We start from the raw sequence: 27,473 nt of genomic DNA, 5'->3' as shown, positions 1-27,473 counted from the left end.
AATTAGCTTATAATGTATTGTGTTTGTTCTTATTGTAAACACTTCCACACACAGACCAGGCTTCCAACATAGTGTGTCGGTATACCGACAACGGGGGGATATGTTAAGGGAAATATGGCTTTCAGCCAGAACCTCATCCTGATGACCACACAAATATGCCTAATAATTGGACCCAGTGGTATTCACCCATTCAGTATGGCCAGTAGCATTGTGTACCTTGTTAGCATATGTAAGGAAGGAAGGACACACTGTAAAAGCAGTTGAACAACATCCTCTTGACCAAGAGATGGGGGAAGATATTTGGGTGGTCACAGGGTAGAGTCTATGGTGGGGGGCTGAGAGACAGCAACAGACTTCCATGGCTGGGGATGAATTTGCTGCTTGCTCTACTCCTTGAGAAATAGCAAAGTCCATGTCTGTGACAATTGTTGAGAAAACAGTATGAGTGCCACTGCTGTCTTTCCCCTTGCTGTTTATTATATAGTGTGCCATACTCCTCCCATGAATGATGCCTGTTTCTGTCCCCCCACCCCCATTCCCCAATGCCGACTTACTGTTTGTTCTGCTGTAGCCAGCTGTTGCTGAGGCAGGGTGCAATCAGGGCCTGGGGCAGATCTTCAAAGCACTGGACTGGAGTCTGGGCTGGTGACGCTGCTTACTCAGGCCAGGTCCGGACTGGTCGGTCAGGTCACAGTGATACCTGTGTTGTCAGGAAAACAGGGCTGGGATAAGGTAGTTTGGTGCCCTAGGCAGATTAGGCAAATGGCTCCAACTTTGTAGAAATAATTAAAACGACCTTACTTGCTAATAAAAACACACCTCAGCTGCTCCAGAATCTCATAATACAAACCTCAGCTGCTACAGAACCTCATAATACACACCTCCACTGCTAAAGAACCTCATAATACACACCTCCACTGCTACAGAACCTCATAATACACACCTCCACTGCTACAGAACCTCATAATACATTCCCCTGAGCTGCAGAACTTCATCATACACAACTCAGCTGCTGCAGAACCTTCTAATACAGACATCAAGTACTGCATATCATCATAATACACATCTCAGCTGCTGCAGAACGTGGTAATCTGATGCTACACAACACAAGATTTGATCACATCCGTGTTAGGGCTTCAGTCGTAGATCAGGTAATAAATTCTGGATACAATTTAGCAGCCTGCAAGCCACCATGATCATCATTTTCATGGTTGTGCTCCTACAGTATATAGCGTAGAATAGCAAAAGTCAAATTACCACATAAAATGGCACGTCAAATTTGCAAAATTACCCTGCGTCAAGAAGATGAAAACTATCTATGTTTTAAAGAGGTTAAAAGCAGGGGCGGACATACAGCCTGTGCAGACTGTTCGGCTGCACAGGGGCCCAGTGCGGGAGGGGGCCCCTGAGAGGTTCGGCAGCAGGGCAGAAAGAGATGAGTACTTCCATTGTAGAAGCTCTCATCTATATATGTATCTGTATCGACGTGCTCAGGACAGCGATACAGATGGAGGCTGCGAGGCAGGGTAGAGGCGTTTCCCTTACCCGTTCCTCTAATAGGCTTGCAGTCCTAGTGTCTGCAGCCTATCATAGGCCGATGGAGGCAGCGCGATGCCGCCTGAGCCATACTGCACGGGACACACTGAGAGTGTCATGGAGGTATGTATGTGAGTTAATTTGTTTTATTAACACTATGGTGTTGCCCAGAATGGGGAAGAGGGGAGAGGAGCACTATGGGAGCATCTACTAGGGGGTATTATACTGGCTCATATGGGGGGAGAGGAGCACTATGGGGACTTCAACCAGGGGGCATTATACTGGCACACATGGGGCGAGTGGAGCACTATGGGGGCATCTCCTAGGGAGCATTACCAGAATGGGGAAGGGGGGAGAGGAGCACTATGGGAGCATCTACTAGGGGGCATTATACTGGTGAGAGGAGCACTATGGGGGCATTATACTGGCACAAATGGGGGAGAGGAGAACTAAGGGGGTATCTACTAGGGGGCATTATACTGGCACACATGGAGGTGAGGAGCGCTATAAGGGGATCTATTAGATGGCATTATACTGGCACACATGGGGGAGAGGAACACTATGAGGGATCTACTATGGGGCATTATACTGGCACACATGGGGGGAGAGGAGCACTATGGGGGCATCTATTAGGGGCGTTATATTGGCACACACGGGGAGAGGAGCACTCTAGGGGCATCTACTAAAGGGCATTATACTGGCACACATAGAGAGAAGCTCTATGGGGGCATTATACTGGCACACATGGGGAGAGGAGCACTATGGGGGATCTACTACGGGGCATTATACTGGCACACATGGGAGAGAGGAGCAGTATGGGGGCATCTACTAGGGGGAATTATACTGGCACACATGGAAGAGAGGAGCACTATGGGGGCATCTACTAGGGGGCATTATGCTGGCACACATGGGGAAGAGGAGCACTATGGGGGCATCTACTAGGGGGCATTATACTGGCACACATGGAGGGAGAGGAGCACTATGGGGGCATCTACTAGGGGACATTATACTGGCACACATGGGGGGAGAGGAGCACTATGGGGGCCTCTATTAGGGGGCATTATACTGGTACACATGGGGAGAGGAGCACTTTGGGGGCATCTACTAGGGGGCAATATACTAGCACACATGGGGAGAGGAGCACTATGGGGACATTATACTGGCACACATGGTGTCCTGTTCTCACAACATGTACCCCGGGGTCTGTAGGCAGTTCAATAGGCAGATATCACCATTCTACTAGTTAATAAGATGAGACCATTGTAGTCTGTGTTTTTTTATTAACCAGCAGTAGATAAGGTAAACTATAGGAAAATGAACATACAAGAACTGAGTATACAGCACAATGTACACAAAACCAATACAAAAACATAAATAAATCCCTTACCGATGATGCTTTAGTAAGAGACACACAATGTGCAGCTGCTCCTTCCAAGAGGTGAGGAGAAAAGGTTGAAGTCTCTTTCCCAGAAAGCACTGTGAACAGGAAGTCAGGTGACCTAATGAATATGCATAACTTAAAAAGGCAGAAGATGCACTTACAGCTAAAGGTCACTAGATGGTGCTGAAGGCACACACATGAGCACACACATTAACAAACTATGCAGAGAAGACAGTACACTCCCTGCTTGACATCAGCCGATATCACTATTAGAGTCCTCAACAGATAACAGGATTAGTTCGGAAGTAGGTCTGATAAACAGTTTGGTCTCATTTTGTTTGAAAATCTTGACCTCAGCTTTACGGACATGTCAGTCTTCACTTGGAAACACTTTAGTAATGAGGCCCAAAGGCCAATGATTTCTTTGAGCCTGAGAGTCTTTAACAAGAACAATGTCATCAGGTTTTAGGTTGGGCTTAACTGTGTGCCATTTGGTTATTTTCTGTCAGATGGGAAGATATTGCTTCTTCCACCTATTCCAGAAGGTATCGGCAAGGCTTTGCACTTGTCTCCATTGGCGTTTGTAGAGATCTTTGGTGCCAAACTCCCCAGAAGGAGCACTCACTATACCAGTCTTTTGGGTAAGTAGAGAGGCAGGCGTAAGCAGTATTGGATCTCCTGGGTCATTTGATATCGGAGCCAAGGGTCTGGCATTGATAATGGCTGAGACTTCGGCCATAAAGGTTGTAAGGCATTCATGAGAGAGTCTATCTTTGCCCACTTGTAGGAAAATAGAGTTCAAGATTCTGCCGGCTATACCAATTATTCTTTCCCAGGCTCCTCCCATGTGAGAAGAATGAGGGGAATTAAAAATCCAAGTGCATCCTTGCTCACTAAGGAATCTTTTTACACTGTTATTATCCAAGTTGGAGAGAATCTTTAGCTCATTAGCAGCTCCAATGAAGTTTGTGCCTCTGTCAGAGCGGATTTGTTTTACAGGACCTCTGATTGCAATAAAGCGCCTGAGGGCATTTATGAAGCTTGAAGTGTCCATAGACTCAATAACTTCAATGTGGACAGCTCGAATTGACATATAACTGAAAATGACTGCCCATTACTTGGAGCTAGCGTGGCTACTTCTAGTTTGACGTGTGATAACGGACCAGGGACCAAACACGTCAAGGCCCACATTAGTAAATGAAGGGTCCATGCTAACCCTGTCGGAAGGGAGATTGGCAATTTTTTGTGTTTGTAAACCCCCGCGTAGCTTGCGGCAAGTGATACATTTGAATATACATTTGTTAATACACCTTTTTGCACCAACGACCCACAGCCCAGCAGCTCGTAATGCTCCTTCAGTGAATAGTCGGCCCTGGTGTTTTATCTTACTGTGGTAGTGTTCTACAAGCAAGGAAGCTAAATGATGATGACCAGGTATTATGATAGGATGTTTCTCATTAAACCCTAATTTGGCCTCTTTAAGCCGTCCTCCCACTCTTAGCAGACCAGTCTCGTCAAGACCTGGATTGGTCTTCACTAACACACTGTCTTTCGACACAGGTTTTTTGTTGTTGATGCAGTAGAGTTCCTTACCGAATGTCTCTCGTTGCATGGAACAAATAATTAGATTTTTCGATTGTTCTAGCTCACTTACTGAGTATCCATTCTTACAATGGTGCCAACCTTTGCAGTTACATTCCATAACAAATGGGGCATGCTTGAAGGAATGGGCTATGTGTGCTAAGCAGGTGATAGCTCGCATAAGTGACTTCCAGGTGGAAAACCTGATGAAACAGTGACTACCGAGCTGATTGTACGAATTTACAGTAAGTAGCACAGATACCTGGGGGCGGATTTATTTGTCAGAATCTGCATCTAACAGCTCATATGAGTCACAGGCTGAAGAATGTTCTGAGTTGTATAGAAAAGCAGGACCCGTGAACCAAACTGTGTCCTTAAGGTGACTGGCAGCAACTGACCTGGTTGCTAAGACTGCTGGGTTATGGTCAGTAGGTACAAAGTGCCATTGCTTTGGGAAAGTGGACCTCCTGATTCTTAACACTCGGTTGTTAACGTAAAAACGCCTAGTTTGGTTGTAAATGTAGCCCAGGACCACTTTACTGTCTGTATAAAACTCGGTGTCTCGAATCTCTAGGTTTATCTCTGATGTAATTAATTCAGCTAGTTCAAGAGCTAGTACAGCGGCACAGAGTTCTAGCCTGGGTATTGTATATTCGAGAAGTGGTGAGAGTTTCGCTTTGCCCATGACAAACACTGCGTGGCATTGACCTTTGTTGTCTACAGTTTTCAGATAAGCTACAGTGGCAATTGCTTCGACGGACGCGTCAGAGAATACTTAAAGTCTTTGTGTTTTTACTTCTGTGGATGGCACAGGAGCGTAAGAACGTGGAACATACAGGATAGATAAAGTCTTTAGAGAGTTTCTCCACTCTATCCATAGGTTTCTTTTTTCAGGGGAAAGTGGGTAATCCCAATCCAATGTCTCCTGAGTTAAGTCTCTAAGTAGTGATTTGCCCTGGATTGTAACAGGGGCCTTGAATCCTAAGGGATCATAAAGACTGTTTATGGCAGACAGGACACCTCTACGGGTAAAGGGCTTCTCTTCCTGGCTGACTTGGAAGGTAAACGTATCTGATTTTAGATCCCAGAGGAGACCAAGGCTACATTGTATAGGAAGGGAGTCAGTCCCTAAGTCTAAGCTCTGTAGGTCATTTGAGTGGTCTTGAGAGTGAAATGCTTCTATCAGATGCTTACTATTGGAGGCTATTTTGTGGAGTCTCAGGTTTGAGCATGCAAGCATTTCTTGAGCTCTCTTAAGGAGACTTATTGCACCCTCAACAATGGGTAGTGATTTTAGACAGTCATCTACATAAAAGTCTCTTTCTACGAATTGTCTGACGTCTGACCCATATTCTAGTTCGCCTTCCTGAGCAGAGTGTCTAAGACCATAAGTTGCAACTGCAGGGGAGGGGCTGTTACCAAAAATATGTACCCGCATGCGGTACTCCGCGATATCTTTTGTGAGGTCATTGTCAATAAACCAAAGAAATCTTAAAAAGTTTCTGTGTTCCTCTTTAACTAGAAAGCAATGAAACATCTGCTGAATGTCTGCCATGAAGGCAACAGAGTCTTTACGAAAACGAAGCAGTACTCCTAGGAGCTTGTTGTTAAGATCTGGACCTGAAAGCAGGACGTCGTTTAAGGAGACGCCTTCATATTTTGCACTAGAGTCAAACACTACTCTAAGTTGACCTGGTTTCTTTGGGTGATAAACCCCGAATATGGGTAAATACCAACATTCTGAGTTTTTATGGGTGGGAGCTACCTCAGCATGACCATTCTCAAATATTTTCCTCATTAAAAGTGAAGAAGTGGTCTTTCATTTCTGGTTTCTTCTGGAAGCTACGCCTTAGAGAGACAAAACGTCTGTAGACTTGCTCTCTGTTAGGCAAATGTTGCCTTTGAGGCCTGAAGGGAATTGGTGCGACCCAACTATTTGTTTCATCCTTAGTGATTTCCTTTTGCATGGTTTCTAAAAACAATCTGTCTTCGTGGGACATTGTTACCTGATAGTCCTCCTTGGTCCTTTTGAACACTGAGCAGCCTAAGTGGTCTTTGTCACTGTCACAAGCTATGTCGTGGTCTACAGAGTCTATGAAAGAACAAGGTAGTTGAGTACTAAGTGGCAATTCCTTTATGAGGAAGTTGTTTTTACATGGTTGGAAGATAGAGGGACGTCCATTATCTAATGTGCTTGTAAGCATGCTAATAATGGAAGTTGGTTTGTGTATGCTTCCTAAGCAGACATCTCCTACTATGACCCATCCTAGGTCATGCCTTTGGGCATAAGAAGCATGATGTGGGCCATTAATCTGCTCTCTAGTTTTATGAACTTGTAAGATATCTCTCCCTAGGAGTAGGATTATCTGAGCGTTAGGATCGAGTTTTGGTAAGAGATGGGCTATACGCTGTAAATGGGGGTGATGTATGGCTACCTCTGGTGAAGGGATCTCGTGTCTATTATCAGGGATTTGGTTACATTCAGTAATAGTTGGTAAGGAAAGACACGTTTTATCATCTATGGATTCAATTAGGTAGCCACTAGCTCTCCTCCCCGCTGTTTCTACAGTATCTGCACAGGTCTTTAGAGAATAAGGAGTGTTGGGCCCTTTGATGTTGAAAATGTCAAAGAAAGTAGATTTGGCCAGGGACGCATTACTTTGGTCATCTAGGATGGCGTAAACATTGATGGCTTTGTCTCTGCAGCCCTTTGGGTATACTTTTGTTAGGCAGATTTTTGAGCAGGACCTGCCGCCTATGAGACCTTTACAAACTTCAGTGCATTGTGAAGTAACTGCTGGTGGGTTAGCTTAAGAGGTACTTTCCTCCCCGCCATGCTCTCTGGCACTGTTACTCTGTGATGAGGTCCATGGGAAAGGCCCAGGGTGTAGGGCCATGTTGTGATCTGAGTTGTTGCATTCTGTGCATTTTACACTAACCTGACAGTCTTTGGCAATATGTGATGTTGATGAGCAGCACTTGTAGCAAATGTGGTTCTCCTTGAGGAAGGCTTTGCGATCTCCTATGGACATTTCTCTAAAGGCTCTGCACTTCAGTAGAGGGTGAGGCTTCTTGTGTAGAGGGCACTGCTTACCAGGATCTTTGACTGTTTCGCGGCTGGCGGAGCCGTAATGCCTCTAAGAATCTGCAGGTGAAATGTTAGTTTTGTGCACTGCCACTGATCCTTTGTGTGGTCTGTGGTCATAGGGAGTGGCACAAGACTGTGATAGATCAAAGCTAGGGTCATTATGAATATTAGCTTCTAGCCTTACAAAGTCAACAAACACACTGAAGGGAGGGAATGGCACATTGTAGGTATGTTTGTACCATGACCCGTGGGAGACCCATTTCTCCTGCAGGTTGTGGGGAAGCTTTAATACAATAGGTTTGACACCTCTGGCAGTGTCAAGGAAAGCAAGCCCCGGTAAATCCCCCCCAGCTTTGGCAACCTGTAAGTTTCTGGAGCCCTTTGCTAGATATTTTAGGGAATTTGTCAATTCTTTTAAACAACGCATCCTCTATGACCTCTGCAGAACCATAACATTCATCAAGTCTATCCCAGATCATTTATAGGCCAATCTCTGGGTAGTTTATATTAATATCCCTGATTCTCGTGGCATGTTCTAAAGAGTCTTTTCCAAGCCGATCTACAAGGAAGTCTATCTCCTCACTGTATGACAGACCCAAGTCTTTTGTAATGTTATAAAAGGAGGCTTGCCATGCTCTATAGTTTTCAGGGTGATCACTGAACTTCACCAGTCCCTTTGTAACTAGCTCTCGTTTAGTAAAGAACCTGGCAAAGTCTATTGTGCTCTGGTTACTACTAAGGTTGGTTGGAGGTGGAATGTCACAGTGAGAGTGGGGTGGGCAATCATACCTGTATGGAGTCTCTGACTTAGGCCAGCCCATGTCATACCATCTTGTGGGATAAGGTGGCTCTGCAGGCTGGACTGGAAGCTGGCTTCCTTGGTGTGCAGGGAAGATAGCTGGAGTTTTGTCACGTGGCTCTGGGCTCTCTTGTTTGTAGGACTGGGTTCCGAGCGTTACTCTTTCTTTTGGACGGTATGATTGCTCTGTGGCATAGGTGACATCTTCGGTTCCAGGGACTGGATCGGCATTGCTGTTTGGTCTGGAGTGTTGATGGACGTACTCTGAAGTGCGTTGTACAGAATCTTGCTGGCCGAGTTCTGGGCTAAGCACACTGCGGTGACTTCCGATTTTCGGGTATTCCATTGCTTCCAAGAACTCTGCTTCAGCTATGGCGGCTGTTGTTTCTTTCTCTACGGCGAGTTTCTCTAGCTTTGCATCTAAGAGGACCTTTTGTATTTCTAGTGAAGCTGCTTTGACCTTCGCGCTTCTGCTTTTGCGCGGGTAATGGCAGCAGCGTTGCTAACGGAAGATGATTTGGTGGAACCATCCTTCCCTGATCTTGTCTTGTAGCTTGATACTGTGCCACGGGACATGGTGTTGGTGAAGACACTTAACTGCGTGGAGACGACTGTGCTGTGGAATGCCGGTCGCTGTGCTTAGAGAGCGGTCACAGTAGGCAGTCAAATGTGTCTACATTGCTTAAAGCGGCTATCCCCTTGCAGCACTGGACTGTATAGAAGTCGCTGTGGTGTCCGTTTGCAGATATTGCGTGGACCGACGATCCCTTACCGACGATGCTTTAGTAAGAGACACACAATGTGCAGCTGCTCCTTCCATGAGGTGAGGAGAAAAGGAAGCAGGAGCTTGTCTCTTTCCCAGAAAGCACTGTGAGCAGGAAGTCAGGTTACCTAATGAATATGCATAACTTAACAAGGCAGAAGATGCACTTACAGCTAAAGGTCACTAGATGGTGCTGAAGGCACACACATGAGCACACACATTAACAAACTATGCAGAGAAGACAGTACACATGGGGAGAGTAGCACTATGGAGGATCTTTTAGGGAGAATTATACTGGCACACATGGGGGTGAGGAGAACTATAGGGGGGGGATCTACTAGTGAGCATTATACTGGCACACATGGGGGAGAGGAACACTATGAGGGCATCTACTAGGGGGCATTATTTACTGGCCCACATGGGGGGAGAGGAGCACTATGGAGGCATCTACTAGAGGACATTATTTACTGGCACAGATGGGGGAGCACTATGGGGGCATCTTCTAGGGGGCATTGTTTACTGCCACACATGGGGAGAGAGGAGCACTATGGAGGCATCTATTAGGGGGCATTATTTACTGGCTGTCATGGTCTTACCTTCTTGCTGTTCTCCTTCGTTTGACATGTGCTGGCGGCCATCTTGGTTTCTGGGTTTCTTGTAGCCTCCCACCCTGCGGCTTCTCCTTCCCACTGGGAGGAGCTGGATGCCTAGCTCATATATATAGGAGGTCTGTGGCTTCAGTTCCTTGCTTGGTCCTCCTGTGTTCACATGCTTCTAAGACTGCTGCTGCTTCTGGTTCCTGATCCTGGCTTCGTCTGACTACCCTGCTGGTTCCTGATCCAGGCTTCGTCTGACTACCCTTCTGGTTCCTGACCTCTGGCTTCGCAAGACCCTGCTTCGGTTTAGCCATCCGTTTGGACTTTTGCCTTACAGCTTGATTTTCAATAAAGCCTTCTTATTTCCACTTATCTCTTGTTGTACGTCTGGTTCATGGTTCCATGACATTAGGACCAAGCCATGAATTCTGACGGTACAGGGCCATCCTCGCTACCTACGCTGGTTGCCAGACTTGATCAGCAGGATCACCTGTTGGGTCGGTTCGCTGTGGCATTGCAAACCCTGCTTGAACGCACGGCTCATTAAGCTTCCGTTGCCGATGGGTCGGTTGTCGCTCCTGGGCCCGCTCCTACTGCCGCTCCGGTTGTTGCGCCAGAGTCTACCCCGACACCTGTTGCTGCGCCTGCGGTGTTTCGGGGTATGACCGGTTCTGCCCCCCTTCCACAGCGCTTTGGGGGAGAGCCAACTCAGTGCCGAGGTTTCCTTAACCAGGTGGGCATTTATTTCGAGTTGCTGCCACATGCCTTTCCTACTGAGAGATCAAAGGTGGGCTTCTTGATCTCGCTGCTCTCGGACAAGGCCTTGGCCTGGGCCAGCCCTTTATGGGAGAACAACAATCCGGTGGTTGCCGAGTTTTCCGGTTTTGTTGCTTCTCTTCGGAAGGTATTCGATGTGCCGGCTCGTGCTGCCTCTGCTGCGAAGCTCCTTATGTCCATCAGACAGGGTTCACAATCCGTAGCTGAATACGCCATTGAGTTTCGTACCCTGGCAGCAGAGGTGGGCTGGAATAATGAGGCTCTGGTCGCTGCTTTCTCTCATGGTCTCTCGGATGCCTTGAAGGATGAGGTTGCAGCTAAGGACCTACCAGTGGAGCTCGAGTCTCTTATTTCTTTCCTGATTTTGATTGACACCAGACTCAGGGAGAGACCTTCCTTTAAGGAGAGCCTGCGGAGGTCTTCTAACAGATTGGCGCCTACGTTTGCTGTCCCACCCGTGCCTCCCTCTCCTCCCACGCCTCCTGGGGATGACTTGTCTGGGGGTGAACCCATGCAGCTGGGGTTTGCTCGCCTGTCCGAGGGGGAGAGGGCACTCCGGAGACGCGAGGGCCGATGCATGTACTGTGGTCTCGGTGGGCATTTTCGGTTGGCATGCCCGAACCGTCCAGGAAACGCTCGCACCTGAGATCCTGTCTGGGGCAGATCTTGGGTGGAGTCTCCTCGTCCCCGGTTTCCCGTGTTGACAAACCACTGATTACTGTTGTCCTCTCCTGGGTCGGGGGCTCGGTGACGACCCAGGCGTTGGTAGACTCTGGTGCTGGTGGTTTGTTCATTGATAGTGTGTTCGCTGCCGCCAATTCCATTCCTCTGCAGCCTCGAGGTTCCCCACTGGCTCTTGAGGCGATAGACGGCAGACCCCTTCTGCCGCCACACGTGACTCATGAGACCCTTCCAGTGGGGATGGCCATTGGTGCCGTTCACAGAGAGTCGGTCTGTCTCCAGGTTATTTCGTCTCCACACTACTCGGTGGTCTTGGGGTACCCCTGGCTCCAGAAGCATAATCCGACTTTCGATTGGAGATCGGCCGAGATCCTCTCGTGGTCACCGCAGTGTGGGGCTAGTTGCATCCATGGGTCTGTCAAGTTGCTGTGTACTTCCTCGGACTCTCTGTTGCCTCCTGAATACGAGGAGTACCGGGATGTATTCGATAAGGTGCGTGCGGTTGCCCTACCTCCGCACCGCCCATACGATTGTGCCATAGAGTTACAATCTGGTGCCGTTCCTCCTCGTGGCAAAGTCTATCCACTGTCGGTAGCGGAGAATGAGGCCATGGAGGAGTACGTGAGGGAGGCGCTTTCACGCGGACACATTCGCAAATCCTCGTCCCCGGCAGGGGCTGGATTTTTCTTTGTGAAAAAGAATGGCGGTGAGTTGAGGCCTTGCATCGATTACAGGGGTCTCAATCGCATCACGATCAAGAACGCTTACCCGATACCCTTGATTTCCGAGCTGTTCGATCGCCTCAAAGGGGCCACGGTCTTTACCAAACTCGACCTGAGGGCGGCATATAACCTGGTAAGGATCAAGGTGGGCGATGAGTGGAAGACCGCGTTTAACACCAGGACCGGTCATTATGAATCCTTGGTTATGCCCTTTGGGTTGTGCAATGCGCCCGCAGTCTTCCAGGAATTCATCAACGATGTTTTCCGTGACCTGTTGCAGCAGTGTGTGGTGGTCTATTTGGATGACATCTTGGTATATTCTGAATCCATGGAGGCCCACATTCTGGATGTCAGACGAGTGTTGCAACGGTTACGAGAGAACAAGCTGTTCGGTAAGCTTGAGAAATGCGAATTTCACCGATCCCAGGTAACCTTCTTAGGTTACATCATTTCCGCTGAGGGGTTCTCCATGGATCCTGAGAAGGTTTCGGCTGTCTTACAGTGGCCCCAGCCCAGTGGTCTTCGTTCCCCTGCAGCGCTTTTTGGGCTTCGCCAATTATTATCGGAAGTTCATTAGGGACTTTTCCATGCTAGCCAAGCCTCTCACGGATCTGACCAGGAAGGGCAGTAATCCCCAGGTCTGGCCGCTCGAGGCCATCCGAGCTTTTGAGGCTCTAAAGTCCGCCTTTGTGTCGGCTCCGATTCTGTCACATCCCAACCCTGGGTTGCCTTTTGTCCTCGAGGTGGACGCGTCTGAGACGGGAGTAGGCGCCCTTCTGTCTCAGCGTAGAACACCAGAGGGTCCTCTGCTTCCTTGTGGGTTTTACTCCCGGAAACTGTCTTCCGCGGAGTGCAAGTATCAGATTGGTGACAGGGAGTTATTGGCCATCGTGCAGGCCCTTAAAGAATGGAGGCACTTGCTCGAGGGCTCGGTGGTTCCGGTTCTCATCCTGACGGACCACAAGAATCTGACCTACCTCTCTGAGGCCAAGAGATTGACACCACGTCAGGCCAGATGGGCTCTGTTCTTGTCACGTTTTAATTACGTGGTCTCCTACCTACCCGGTTCCAAGAACATCAGAGCGGATGCCTTATCACGGCAGTACTCCGAGCTGTCCGGGGAGGAGTCGATTCCGACTTCGGTCATACCTCCGAATCAGATCCTGGCCGCCATTCGCACCAGCCTGACCTCTCCCCTGGGTGAGCAGATTTTGGCGGCTCAATCTGGTGCTCCCTCTGGGAGACCCAACGGCAGAGGTTTTGTGCCTGAGGAGTTGCGCACTCGGTTGTTGCGAACCTACCATAACTCCAAGGCCGCGGGGCATCCTGGAAAGAATCAGCTGTCCTGGGCTGTTTCACGTCTGTTCTGGTGGCCTTCTCTACGTTCCGACATCGCCGCATATGTAGCGGCATGCTCCGTTTGTGCCCAGAGTAAGTCCCTTATAGTAGGCCTTTTGCAACCCATAGCCACCGGGGAGCGTCCATGGTCACACCTGGGGATGGATTTCATTGTGGACCTCCCTGCATCCCAAGGCCATACGGTCATTCTCATGATTGTGGATCGGTTTTCCAAAATGTGCCACTGTGTTCCTCTCAAGAAGTTACCCTCTGCACAAGAGTTGGCCACGATTTTTGCCAGGGAGGTCTTCCGGTTGCACGGTTTGCCCAAGGAGATTGTGTCGGATCGGGGGAGTCAGTTTGTGTCCAGGTTCTGGCGCTCCTTTTGCTCCCAGTTGGCGATTCATCTCTCTTTCTCCTCGGCCTACCACCCTCAGTCCAATGGGGCCGCAGAACGATCCAATCAGGCCTTGGAGCAATTCCTTCGTTGCTATGTCTCCGATCACCAAGACAATTGGGTTGACCTCCTGCCTTGGGCTGAGTTTGCCAGGAACACGGCGGTGAACTCTTCCTCTGGGACGTCTCCCTTCATGGCCAATTATGGGTTCCAACCTGCCGTGTTACCGGAGGTATTCTCTCCCCAGGATATTCCGGCTGTGGAGGATCACCTTTCCGTCCTACGTGCTTCTTGGGTACAGATCCAGAGGTCCCTTGAGGTCTCTGCGCAGCGCCAGAGACTCCAGGCTGATCGCAGACGAGCGCCCGCTCCTTCCTACCAGGTCGGAGACCGCGTATGGTTGTCCACCCGCAACCTCAACCTTCGAGTGCCCACTCCCAAGCTGGCGCCTCGCTTTATTGGTCCCTTCCGAGTGCTTCGCAGGGTAAACCCGGTAGCCTATGCCCTTGCGCTTCCTCCTGGCATGCGGATCTCCAACGTGTTTCATGTCTCCCTGTTGAAGCCACTGGTGTGTAATCGTTTCACTTCCTCGGTTCCTCGGCCTCGTCCGGTCCAAGTGGGCAATCGTGAGGAGTATGAGGTGAGCAATATCCTGGACTCACGCCTGGTCCGCGGTCGGGTGCAGTTTTTGGTCCATTGTCGTGGTTATGGTCCAGAGGAGCGTTCCTGGGTTCCCTCCGCAGATGTCCATGCTCCTGCCTTGCTCCGAGCCTTCCACGCACGCTTCCCTCAGAAACCGTTCTTTACTCCGCGGAGGAGGGGCCCTTGAGGGGGAGGTACTGTCATGGTCTTACCTTCTTGCTGTTCTCCTTCGTTTGACATGTGCTGGCGGCCATCTTGGTTTCTGGGTTTCTTGTAGCCTCCCACCCTGCGGCTTCTCCTTCCCACTGGGAGGAGCTGGATGCCTAGCTCATATATATAGGAGGTCTGTGGCTTCAGTTCCTTGCTTGGTCCTCCTGTGTTCACATGCTTCTAAGACTGCTGCTGCTTCTGGTTCCTGATCCTGGCTTCGTCTGACTACCCTGCTGGTTCCTGATCCAGGCTTCGTCTGACTACCCTTCTGATTCCTGACCTCTGGCTTCGCAAGACCCTGCTTCGGTTTAGCCATCCGTTTGGACTTTTGCCTTACAGCTTGATTTTCAATAAAGCCTTCTTATTTCCACTTATCTCTTGTTGTACGTCTGGTTCATGGTTCCATGACACTGGCACACATGGGGAGAGAGGAGCACTATAGCGGCATCTACTAGGAGCATTATTTACTGGCACACATGGGAGGAGAAGAGCACTATGGAGGCATCTACTAGGGGGCATTATTTACTGGCACAGATGGGGGGAGCACGATGGGGGAATCTACTTGGAGGCATTATTTAGTGGCAGGCATGGGGGGGAGAAGCACTATGGGGGCACTATATAGGAGTATTTTATACTGGTCAAATTATGGTGCACGTTGGAGACCTTAGCTCAACTGGGGGCACTAAGAGGGTTTTTTGGGGCAACAGTAAGGGACATTGGCACACATTATGAGGACACATAGGGAGGGACATTGGCTCTACTGGGGGCACTAAGAGTAGGTATTTTTTGGTACTAGTATTTTTTAGGGGGTTTATCTGCTTCTGCAGTACAGTATTGGGGAGCACAGTGAGCACAGTATTAGAGGTGGCAGGATGGCATGTTCAGAACGTTGGAGGAAGTTGGAAAAGTAGGAAACTAAGATGTCTGTCTGTCAAACTCTGCAGAGAGAAGAGATGGCTGAAATAAATAATCATTGTGGTCTGGTCTGAAAGGAGAAGATGAGTAAAGACATGGTCTACATCTAAGGAGATGTCACTGGAAGTAAAAGGTATGTGGTGCTATATTAGGCTACTTTCACATCCGCATTAGAGATTCTGACAGGCTGTTCCAGCAGAGAACAGCCTGCCGGCATTCTCTGGATCCAGCACTGTTGGATGCAGACAAAATGTCCGCCTGCCCCATTAACTATAATGGAGTACGGCAGAGATCAGGCCACAATCTGGCAAAAATGCTGAAAATCAGCGGGACACAAAAAGCTGCATGCTGTGGTTTGTGTCCGGATGGATCGTAGTGCTGCAGGTGTGAAAGTAGCCTTACCCTGTATGTATGTTTTGTATTGATGCATGTAATGGAGGGAATAGGTTGAGAATTTGGACTGGGGGGTGGGGGGGCCCAGGCACATTCTTTGCACAGTGGCCCGCTGCGGTCTGTGTCCACCCCTGGATAAAGGGTAACTGAAGAAATGAGCAGGCAAATATATGAGTGTGTTTTATTTCAAAGTTTGTTTTGTCTTAAGCCTTGAGAATTACCTACTTTAGATTCCGGGACCTTGTTTTTTGTTTCTTGCATAATCCCTATTAGCAAATATGTGCTGTATGATTAACAATGTGTTCCAGGGTACATCTTGTGCAATGTATACAGTCCTTGAACAGTCCTGCTCAGATGCTGGATCTAAATGAGCAATACGCAAAACTGAGAACCCTTTATGATATGGAAAGAAACTTGCGCCTTACTGATTACTCACTGGGATAAATATGGGGGAGCAGGGCCGTCTTTACCAAGGGGCAAAAGGGGCAGCTGCCCCGGGCCCAGTTGCTCCTGGGGGGCCCAAGGCAGCTGCCTCTTAAGCCCTGCTAGCCACTGCCCCGGGTGTCAGGCTGTCAGCTTCACAGGGGGTGAGTCCCGGCATTGTACTGTGTTAGAGCTGTGAATGTGATCTAGGACCTTAATGACATCATCACCATGTGACCAGTAACCTAGCAATATTACTGGTCACATGGCTATGAGGTCATCACAGGTCCTTGAGTGTTGCAGGTGAAGTTTGCCTTAACTGTGGAGCTTTTTTTGTGAAGATTATATCAGAAAAAGGTGCCACTCAGGGGCTGTTATGCTAATATACTGTAAACTACTGTATAGTGGGGTGCTGTATACTGTGTGGTGGGCTGTATACTGTGTGGGGCCTGAATACTGTGTGGGGCTGTATACTGTGTGGTGCTGTATACTGTGTGGGGCCTGTATATTGTGTGGGGGCTGTATGCTGTGTGGGGCCTGAATACTGTGTGGGGCTGTATACTGTGTGGGGCTGAATACTGTGTGGGGCCTGTATACTGTGTGGGGCCTGTATTCTGTGTGGGGGCTGTATACTGTGTGGGGGCTGTATACTGTGTGGGGGCTGTATACTGTGTGGGGCTGAATACTGTGTGGGGTCTGTATACTGTGTGGGGCCTGTATACTGTGTGGGGCCTGTATTCTGTGTGGGGGCTGTATACTGTGTGGGGCCTGTATACTGTGTGGGGGCTGTATACTGTGTGGGGCCTGTATACTGTGTGGGGGCTGTATACTGTGTGGGGGCTGTATACTGTGTGGGGGCTGTATAGTGTGTGGGGCCTGTATACTGTGTGGGGCTGTATACTGTGTGGGGCCTGTATACTGTGTGGGGGCTGTATACTGTGTGGGGCCTGTATACTGTGTGGGGCCTGTATACTGTGTGGGGCCTGTATACTGTGTGGGGGCTGTATACTGTGTGGGGCTGTATACTGTGTGGGGGCTGTATACTGTGTGGGGGCTGTATACTGTGTGGGGGCTGTATACTGTGTGGGGCCTGTATACTGTGTGGGGCCTGTATACTGTGGGGGGGCTGTATACTGTGGGGGGCTGTATAGTGTGGGGGGCTGTATACTGTGTGGGGCTGTATATTGTGTGGGGCCTGTATATTGTGGGGGGGGCTGTATAGTGGGGGGGGGGGGGCTGTATAGTGTGGAGGGCCTGCATATTGGGGGGGCCTGTATACTGGGGGGGCCTGTATAGTGTGGGAGGCCTGTATAGTGTGTGGGGGGCCTGTATAGTGTGGGGGCCTGTATACTGTGGAGTGATATACTGCTGTACTGTATACTGTGGGGGGCTGTATACTGTGGGTGATGTATAGTGTGGAGTGCTATACTGCTGTACTGTATAGTGTGGGGTGCTGTATAGTGTGGGGTGCTGTATCATGTATAGTTTGGGGTGCTGTATACGGTGAGGTGCTATACTGCTGTACTGTATACTGTTGTATACTGTAGGGTGCTGTATACTGTGGGCTGCTATACTATATACTGTGGGGTACTGTATAGTGTGGGGTGCTGTATACTATAGGGTGCTATACTGCATACTGTGGGTTGCTGTATACTATAGGGTGCTATACTGCATACTGTGGGGTGCTGGGGTGCACTGTAACACTAGGGTGAGCTGAGCCCCGGTCTCCTTCCTGCAGAGCGGTGCCCACTTCCAGCCCTGAGCCCAGCTGCCCAGAGCACTGATCCTGAGCCGCTGGAGTCTTCAGAACTGGAAGTATTTACAGTCATTCACTGTACTCTACCAGATATGTGGATTTTTTGTGTGTGTGTTGTGGTGGAGGGCGTGATTGCCTGCAGGGGTGTGGAAAGGCGGGATCCAGGGGGCCCAAGTAAATTTTTGCCCAGGGTCCAATCAATATTTAAGACGGCCCTGTGGGGGAGGATGGTAGCATGGAGGTGCAGGAAGTTGTGTGGCAAAAGGAGAGATAGAAAGAAGAGTGTTCGGAAGGCTAGTCCTGATCTGGGACACAGAATAAGTTTGCAAGTCCGTGGACAAAGGAAATGTTAGTTAAGGGGTAGCAATGATGCAGCAAGCATCTGTCAGCTCCAACAAGTAGCAAATAACTAGGACAGGCTGGTGAACTCTTAGTAGTCATGGTGCACTTGATACTAATGATAAAGTAAATTTTCTGATATCACATTCCCTTAAAAAGTATGTATCATCAGAAAATTACCTATTGCTTACATAATGTTTTTATGTAAAACATGTTTTAAACAATATTTGGTGATGTATTTTTTTCATTTTCCATATCAATATTTACAGTGCCTTGAAAAAGTATCGATACCTCTTGAATAGGGATGAGCGAACCAGGACCGCCATTTTTGTGTTCGTACCGAACATTACATTGTCAGGGTACCTGAACCCAAACACGGACATTGGTGTGGAAATGTTTGTGGTCAGAGTTTAAATAAAGCTTGTTGTTAGGCTGCAGCCAATCAACAAGCGTTTAAGATGTGGGCACTTGAAAGCCATCAGAGGCATGCTTAGTATTGGCATGGACGTGTTTGGCTGGTGCACCATGTGCCGCTACATGAATAAATGCCGGATCACGTGGTGCGCCGCCATTCTGCTCTGACTATTGTAATGACAAAACACTGTTACACTGAAGGACAGTGTAATGCTTTAATTTTTTATTTTTTATTAACTCTGTGAGTGACTTGTAGGCATTTATGTGGGTGCAATACACCTTTGCACCAGTGACACAGAAATACAATGTTTAATTGGGCTGTTCAGTTTGAAGGTGACCTATATGCATTTTTGGTCAGTGCAATCCAACACCTTTGCACCAGTGACAAAGAAATACAATACTTAAGTGTGCTTTTCAGTCTGTGGGTGACCAGTTGTCATTTTTGATCAGTGCAATCAGGGCTGGCCTTAGGTGTTCAGGCGCCCTGTGCGAGCTAACCTTGTGGCGCCCCCCCCCCCTCAAAAAAAAAAAAATATATATATTGTGTGGCACAGTGTAGGCTATATGTGTATAACAAACATATTTCACATGAAAACTTACAGTTACTTGGCTTGGCCCTTGGGGATCTCGGACACCACTTCCACACTTTGGCCGGGGGCTTGGTGGAGCTGATGAGGTGTTTTATCCTAATGAGAAAGATTTCATAATAAGTATTTGGAGAAGGGGCAGAGGGATAGCAGAGCAGGGAGAGGCTGGTGCTGCTACTAGGGGGTCATACCATGGGGGAGTAATAAAGCCCACCATAATGCCCCCCCCCCCCAGTAGTAATAATTCTCCTTATAATGTGACAGTGCAAAAAATACCCCCTTGTAATGCCCCCATTTGAGCTAATGTCCTCATAGTGCCCCCATAATGTGCCAGTATAAAATACCCCTATATAGTGCCCCTAGTAAATGACCCCATAGTGCTCCACACCCTCCTTCCTCCTAGTGCCCCCCATAATGTACCAGTATAAAATGCTCCAGTAGATGCCCTCAGTGTCTCCCATGATTTGCAAGTATAAAATACCCCTTAGTGCCCCCCGTAGATGACCCCATAGTACTCCTCTCCCCCCTTCCCCATAGTACCCACCATGTGTCCCAGTATAAAATTGTACTGTACAGAGAGCCCATATAAAATACCCCTTCTTTGTGGCCTCAGTAGATGCCCCTATAGTGCCCCCAATCATGTGCCAGTATTAACAGCCCCCCTGTTCCAGTAATAATAGCCCCCTATGCCAGTAATAGCAGCCCCCCTGTGCCAGTAATAACAGCCCCCAGTAATAAGAGCCCCTCTGTGCCAGTAATAACAGCCCCCAGTAATAAAAGCCCCTCTGTGCCAGTAATAACATCCCCCAGTAATAAGAGCCCCTCTGTGCCAGTAATAACATCCCCCAGTAATAAGAGCCCCTCTGTGTCAGTAATAACAGCCCCCAGTAATAACAGCCCCTCTGTGCCAGTAATAACAGCCCCCAGTAATAACAGCCCCTCTGTGTCAGTAATAACAGCCCCTGCCAGTAATAACAGCCCCCGCCAGTAATAACAGCCCCCCTTTGCCAGTAATAACAGCCCCCCCCTTTGCCAGTAATAACAGCCCCCCTTTGCCAGTAATAACAGCCCCCCTTTGCCAGTAATTATAAGCCCCCCCCCTTTGCCAGTAATAACAGCCCCCCCCCTGCCAGTAATAACAGCCCCCCCCCTTTGCCAGTAATAACAGCCCCCCCCCCTTTGCCAGTAATAGTATTGTACATAATATATATATATATATTTTTTTTTTTTTTAAACACATACAGGGAGTGCAGAATTATTAGGCAAGTTGTATTTTTGAGGATTAATTTTATTATTGAACAACAACCATGTTCTCAATAAACCCCAAAAACTCATTAATATCAAAGCTGAATATTTTTGGAAGTAGTTTTTAGTTTGTTTTTAGTTTTAGCTATTTTAGGGGGATATCTGTGTGTGCAGGTGACTATTACTGTGCATAATTATTAGGCAACTTAACAAAAAACAAATATATACCCATTTCAATTATTTATTTTTACCAGTGAAACCAATATAACATCTCAACATTCACAAATATACATTTCTGACATTCAAAAACAAAACAAAAACAAAATAGGTGACCAATATAGCCACCTTTCTTTGCAAGGACACTCAAAAGCCTGCCATCCATGGATTCTGTCAGTGTTTTGATCTGTTCACCATCAACATTGTGTGCAGCAGCAACCACAGCCTCCCAGACACTGTTCAGAGAGGTGTACTGTTTTCCCTCCTTGTAAATCTCACATTTGATGATGGACCACAGGTTCTCAATGGGGTTCAGATCAGGTGAACAAGGAGGCCATGTCATTAGATTTTCTTCTTTTATACCCTTTCTTGCCAGCCACGCTGTGGAGTACTTGGACACGTGTGATGGAGCATTGTCCTACATGAAAATCATGTTTTTCTTGAAGGATGCAGACTTCTTCCTGTACCACTGCTTGAAGAAGGTGTCTTCCAGAAACTGGCAGTAGGACTGGGAGTTGAGCTTGACTCCATCCTCAACCCGAAAAGGCCCCACAAGCTCATCTTTGATGATACCAGCCCAAACCAGTACTCCACCTCCACCTTGCTGGCGTCTGAGTCGGACTGGAGCTCTCTGCCCTTTACCAATCCAGCCACGGGCCCATCCATCTGGCCCATCAAGACTCACTCTCATTTCATCAGTCCATAAAACCTTTGAAAGATCAGTCTTGAGATATTTCTTGGCCCAGTCTTGACGTTTCAGCTTGTGTGTCTTGTTCAGTGGTGGTCGTCTTTCAGCCTTTCTTACCTTGGCCATGTCTCTGAGTATTGCACACCTTGTGCTTTTGGGCACTCCAGTGATGTTGCAGCTCTGAAATATGGCCAAACTGGTGGCAAGTGGCATCTTGGCAGCTGCACGCTTGACTTTTCTCAGTTCATGGGCAGTTATTTTGTGCCTTGGTTTTTCCACACGCTTCTTGTGACCCTGTTGACTATTTTGAATGAAACGCTTGATTGTTCGATGATCACGCTTCAGAAGCTTTGCAATTTTAAGAGTGCTGCATCCCTCTGCAAGATATCTCACTATTTTTGACTTTTCTGAGCCTGTCAAGTCCTTCTTTTGACCCATTTTGCCAAAGGAAAGGAAGTTGCCTAATAATTATGCACACCTGATATAGGGTGTGGATGTCATTAGACCACACCCCTTCTCATTACAGAGATGCACATCACCTAATATGCTTAATTGGTAGTAGGCTTTCGAGCCTATACAGCTTGGAGTAAGACAACATGCATAAAGAGGATGATGTGGTCAAAATACTCATTTGCCTAATAATTCTGCACTCCCTGTACTTACCTCCATGTCAGTGATGCGATGCAGGCCTCTTCTGGCCTGTGTCCCACGCTGTATGGCTCAGGCGGCGCCTCTCCCTCCCCTACCGCAGCACAGGCAGGCATCTGCTGACTCAGGCGACACACCCCTCCCTCCCCTACCGCAGCACAGGCAGGCATCTGTATAGCTGTCCTGAGGACGGCAATACAGATGACTGGAGATGAGCGCTACCACAATGGAAGCACTCATCTCCTTGTGCCCAGCCGCCGCCGCCGCCAGCTCGCTCGCCTGCCGCATATTACACTGCGAGCTGTCGGCCGCCAGCGCCCCTGTTGCTATGGCGCCCTGTGCGGCCGCACAGCCAGCCCACCCCAAAGGCCGACCCTGAGTGCAATACTACCCCTTTGCACCAGTGACATGGAAATACAATAGTTAATCCATCTGTTAATTGTATTGGCAACACATAGCTATTGTTTTTTGGTGCAAAACCCTTAAATTGCCCTTGTGACACAGAAATACAATAGGTAATCTGTCTGTTAATTGTGTCAATGACACATAGCTTTTAAAAAAAACAAACTTAAATTGCCTCTGTGATACGCAAATACAGTAGTTAATCCATCCAGGCTCGAACCGGGGATTCCCCTGTGGGCCCCTGAGCAAGGTGGGCCCTAGACCTCATACCCTGCAAGTGGCACATGGCACAATAGATTAATTGCAGTACATATACTGTAGATATGCAGCATTCAGCACCACAACCAGTCAATGTTAATATAAATAGCAGGTTAGATAATGTAACAAATTACCCAGTTTAATTTTCTATAGATGCATCGGAGGGCTGAGATTACTTGTAGATAAACAGGCAGGCCAGCCAGTATCATCTTTCATCAGGGACCTACCATCTCAAAGTCATTGCAGGGACCCCCATAATCATCTTGTAGCGTCTTGCTGCTGTCTGACTCAATATGAGCTGACAATATTTGCATGTAGTTTGCAGTTGGCCCCCAGAATTAATTTTACCTGTGGGCCCTAGGCCTTTTAGTCCGACACTGAATCCGTTGGATAATTGTGTCGGTGACACTTAGCTATTTTTTGGTGTTTTAAAATACCACTGTTGCATCTATCTTACTATAATTGCAGAGTAAATCAGTCTGTTAATTGAATCGGTGACAAAAAGCCATTTAAAAAAAAAATAAGACTGTTTACTGCAATAGGAGAGTTAAATCAGTCTGTTAATTTTGTCGGTGACATAAAGCCATTTTTTGGGGTTCCAAAGTCCACTGTTGCATCAGTCTTACTGTATTAGAGTAAATAAATCTTTTAATTGTGTTGGTGACGCAAAGCCATTTTTTTTTTAAACCCAGCATTTTCATCCGTCTTACTGTAATAGGAGAGTTAAATGAGTTGTCCCATGAAAGATATTCTACAGTTTTCAAACCAGCACCTGGATCTCAATACTTATACTTATAATTGCATGTAATTAAAAATTTTTGTATATCCACTGAGTTATTCAATAAAATATATCTGTATGGTGCCACTTAAAGGGGTTATCCAGGTTTCGAGCTTAACCCGAACATACCCATAATTTCACCCTCGCAGAACCCCTAACTTGAGCATCGGAGCATTTCATGGTCTGATTTGCTCCGTTGCCCTGCGCTAAATCACACAGGGCAAGGTCTCTCTTGTTTTCAATAACACACCGCCGGGCGGAAACTTCCGTCCGGCAGTGTGTTTGGTGACTTCACCGGCTCTGATGGGCGGGCTTTAGCGCTTCCCTAGCCGCTTTACTGGCTAGGGCAGCTCTAAATCCCACCCATCCATGCCGGTGACATCACCGGGCTTCCTGGCAGCCCCATGGAGAGCCCCGGTACGTCACCGGATCTCCAAAAAATTTCTTTGCCCTGCGTGATATAGCCTCCTGAGCTGCAGCAGAAAAGACACTCTCCCTTGAGCTGTCAGCTAGATATAAATCTAGCCAAGCAATGAATGGGGAGATCTAGTGATCCATATGAGTTACAGGGCTTTCTCTAGATTTGTTAGAAAGAGATTGTCATTGACTTTATGATCTCCGATTTCATTTTTTACATTATTCATGGGATAACCCCTTTAATAAGTCTATTAATTTTGTAGGTGACATAAAGCCGTTTTTGTGGTTCCAAGTCCATTGTTGCATCTGTCTTACTGTAATAGCAGAGTAAATCAGTCGGTTAATTGTGTCAGTGACACAAATCAATTTTTTGGGCTTCATCACACTGCATTCTCATCCGTCTTACTATAATAGAAGATTAAATCAGTCTTAATTGTGTTGGTGAAACAAAGCCATTTTTTAAATCAATAACACCGCATTTTCATCCGTCTTAGGCCTCATGCACACGACAGTTGTTTTTTGCGTCTGCCCAAAAAAACTGATGCAGCATCCTTTTTTTTGGAGGATCAGTTTTTTCCCACAGATCCCTTGTAATAAATGCCTATCCTTGCCCGCAAATGTGAAAAAAGTAGGACATGCACAATTTTTTTTTTGCTGAAGGGAAACACGGACAACGGATGCGGAACACAAACAGATGAACTATCAGCATTTTTTTGCTGACCCATTGAAATGAATGTGTCCCCATCCTATCCGCAAAAAAAACGGAACGGAGGCCGAGAAAAACAACTGTCGTGTGCATGAGGCCTTACCGTAAATAGGAGAGTTAATCAGTCTGTTAATTTTGTCAGTGACATAAAGCAATTTTTTGGGAGTTTCAAAATCCACTGTTGCATCTGTCTTACTGTAATAGCAGAGTAAATCAGCCTGTTAATTCTGTCGATGACAAAAAGCTAATTGTTTTCGGTTTCATCACACTGAATTCTCATCCGTCTTACTGTAATAGCACAGTAAAAAATAGACTGATTAAATCTTCGCGCTGCAGTGTAATAGCAGAGTAAATCAGTTTGTTAATTGTGTCGGTGACAGCTATTTTTTGGGGTTCATCACACTGCATTCTCATGCGTCTTACTGTAATAGAGTAAGGCTACTTTCACACTTGCGTTGCTTGATTCCGGCAGGCAGTTCCGTTGCCTGAACTGACTGCCTGATCAGGCAAACTGTATGCAAACGGATGTCATTTTTTCTGACTGATCAGGCATTTTTCTGACTGATCAGGATCCTGATCAGTCATAAAAATGCCTGATCAGTCAGAAAAATGCCTGATCAGTCAGAAAAATGCCTGATCAGTCATAAAAATGCATTGCAATACCGGATCCGTTTTTCCGGTGTCATCAGGCAAAACGGATCCGTTATTTTTTTTTTTTCATTTTTAAAGGTCTGCGCATGCGCAGACCGGAAGGACGGATCCGGCATTCCGGTATTTTGAATGCCGGATCCGGCACTAATACATTCCTATGGAAAAAAATGCCGGATCCGGCGTTCAGGCATGTCTTCAGTTTTTTTCGCCGGAGATAAAACCGTAGCATGCTACGGTTTTCTCTTTTGCCTGATCAGTCAAAACGACTGAACTGAAGACATCCTGATGCAAACTGAACGGATTACTCTCCATTCAGAATGCATGGGGATATGCCTGATCAGTTATTTTCCGGTATAGAGCCCCTGTGACGGAACTCTATGCCGGAAAAGAAAAACGCAAGTGTGAAAGTACCCTAAACAGTCTGTTAATTGTGTTGGTGACACAAAGCCAAATTTTTTTAAATAACACTACCTTTTCACCTGTTTTACTGTCATAAGAGAGAATCAGTCTGTTAATTTTGTCAGTGACAAAAAAAAAATGTTTTTGTTTCAAAGTCCACTGTTGCATCTGTCTTACTACAATAGCAGAGTAAATCAGTCTGTTCATTGTGTCAGTGACACAAAACAAATTTTTGGGGGTTCATCTCACTGCTTTCTCATCCGGTTTACTGTAATAGCTAGAGATGAGCGAATTTCTAAAAAATTTGATTTGGTTGGTTCGCCGAATTTTCCAAAAAGATTTGATTTGATCTGAATTTATTCATAGCAAATCTCATTAAAAACAGCTATTTCCTCCTGCCTGTATAGTGGTGTAGAATACTGTGCCTTGTAATAACACGCATAGGGAGTCTGCTCTGGAAGTGAAACAATACTGTGAGTCAGTATGACACACAGATGACAGGCGTCACTCTTAGAATCACTGCACACTTCTCTTATTCGGGCAGTTATGGGGCCAAAACTGACCAAAAAACTTAAGTGTGAACTCAGCATTACAGGTCAATGTTAGCGCCAGGTATAAAGAACCGCGAAGAGACCCAAGATCCTACTATAGCATCAAAGAGCGCACTCCTTTTACACCGTCATACGATATCACATAGATTTCTACAAAACCTGTTCTATTAAACATTTATACAAGTAGAGCCCCTCTGACAGAGTGGAGAGGGTGTCAGCAGTAAGTTTGTGATGATATCACTGATTATTTTGCCCTTCCTCTGATCCGTCAGAACAATAACCCCCAAAAACTGATCCTGTCTGTTAAGTATCCGCTTTCACTCGGTCAGCATTTGGTCAGTAATCCAGCAGTATTGCTAAAGCCCAAAAAAACAGGAGTGGATCCAAAACAGAGATGACATGTGAATGGAATATTTGCATCTCTACTGTGTTTTGTACCCACTCCTGCTTTGGGCTACCAAATCATAAGCCAATTCTGATGAAAAATAGAGACCATGTCATACAGGCCTTACAGCTGCTACATAGACAGGATCCATTGTGCATCTCATTTTTCCGTCTGTCATATATCTTCTATATAAAAGAATCTTCATATAAAAGAGAGGATAAAAAAAAACAACATTATATTATCCTTCGGGCGGACATAAACAAGCCTCTAAGTTCTTTTTATCAAGTATCTTAATTTGATTTGTGCAAGCAGTGAAACAAAGGGACAATTGTATATGCAAAAAATATAATTGTTTATTATAAAAACAAAGAATATAAAAATCAATACAATTGCAAAACAAATTACGAAGTTACAAAATAATACCCAAAATGGACTGTGCGGTGGTGTTAACACACCCCTATCTGATCAGAACAGTATGACTTAGTGATTTTTTGACGACCAGTGTCATACTTTTAAAAAACAGACTCATATGCCAAGAGAAACTTAGGATCTTCTGTTTCTCAAACAGGCTATAGCAATAAAACACGGATATACAGGAAAATAACTGTTATCCCTTGACTCTTTTTTCCTATGACCAATCAAAAATATATGATATTAATATGATAAAATATTCAGCTCAGCAATCAGACTAAGGAAAATAACTTTCCAAGGGTTTTAGTCCTCTTTTCAAATAATGTCAGATCTTCCTTTAACAATATGCATCTTTGCTAAGAGAATAATCAGCATTATGG

The 27,473-nt window shown here is 46.9% G+C and overlaps 1 long non-coding RNA gene across 2 annotated transcripts; it reads right to left on the bottom strand.

Annotated features, from left to right (window-relative positions):
- Positions 1-351: 351 nt before the first annotated feature.
- LOC122923202 lies at positions 352-19,387 on the bottom strand. Of its 2 annotated transcripts, none has more exons than XR_006387246.1 (3): positions 19,352-19,387; positions 555-700; positions 352-416 (listed from the first exon to the last, which is right to left on the bottom strand). It is a non-coding gene; the product is annotated as an uncharacterized LOC122923202 (long non-coding RNA). The 2 variants fall into 2 exon arrangements; XR_006387247.1 differs by lacking the exon at positions 19,352-19,387 and adding an exon at positions 2,924-2,981.
- Positions 19,388-27,473: the final 8,086 nt, after the last annotated feature.

Source organism: Bufo gargarizans, unplaced genomic scaffold, assembly GCF_014858855.1.
Source record: "Bufo gargarizans isolate SCDJY-AF-19 unplaced genomic scaffold, ASM1485885v1 original_scaffold_1350_pilon, whole genome shotgun sequence".
In the NCBI taxonomy this organism is placed as follows: Eukaryota; Metazoa; Chordata; class Amphibia; order Anura; family Bufonidae; genus Bufo; species Bufo gargarizans.
The sequence above is the reverse complement of the archived record's forward strand: the minus strand, read 5'-3'. Positions and strand labels throughout refer to the sequence as shown.